An 884-nucleotide genomic window follows, 5' to 3' on the forward strand; every position below is an offset into this window, starting at 1 on the left:
CAGCAGTTACTTGGAGTGTGAAAGGAGCAGGAGTTGTAAGATTTGGAGGATGAGTGTCAGTTTCATCAAGTAATCTTGAATATTTTCAATAGTTTCTTCTGAGGAGTTGTTGGGGAGTTTTGGGGATAAAGGATTTCTTGTGAGGGGGGAAGAGAGGATTGGTGTCTCAAGCGTAGGGGCAAAGAAGGTGGGAGGTGTTTGTGTGGTAGGGGAAGAGGGGTGGAACGTTTGTTCTGTCTGTTACGGGAGTGACGAGGAGGAGAGGGGAAGGTGTTGGGGTTGTCAGTGGTGATTGGAGTATCCTGTAGTAGAGATTGGAGTGTCTGGGTTTAGGATGGGGAAGGTAGGGTAGAAGATGGGTGGAGTTAGATGTAGGGGGGGGTGGGTTTAGGAGAATTGGTAGAATGAGCGTATTACTGGAGTAAGGAGAAGAGAGAAACCACGTCGACGTGCTTCCTGTCTGGCTTCACATAGTGTGAGTCCAATCTGAGAATCTGCGAGTTGCTACCTCAGACTCAAACTTGTAGGTGGGACAGCCCCTATAAAATACATTATGGGGGCCGCCACAGTTGGCACATGTGCGTGATTGTGCAGAGCAGTTAGATCGGGTATGGCCAGGTTGGGCACATAGTGGGCATTTGGCTGTGGAACGGCAATGTTTGGCTGGGTGTCCTAGACGCCAACAATTTGCACTGACGATGGAGGAGGTTGGTATGGACGAACAGGGAGGGATTCTCTCCTATGTAGACGTTAAAGGGAAGTCATGTCTACGGAAGGTAATTTTGGCTATGTTAGTAGGTTTCTTTCGATGACCTCTGGGGGGAATGGAGTAGCATTGTACTGATATTGCATCATAGTCTGTGAGACAGGCAAGTAGGTCTTCT

Source organism: Penaeus monodon, chromosome 6, assembly GCF_015228065.2.
Source record: "Penaeus monodon isolate SGIC_2016 chromosome 6, NSTDA_Pmon_1, whole genome shotgun sequence".
Lineage (NCBI taxonomy): Eukaryota > Metazoa > Arthropoda > Malacostraca > Decapoda > Penaeidae > Penaeus > Penaeus monodon.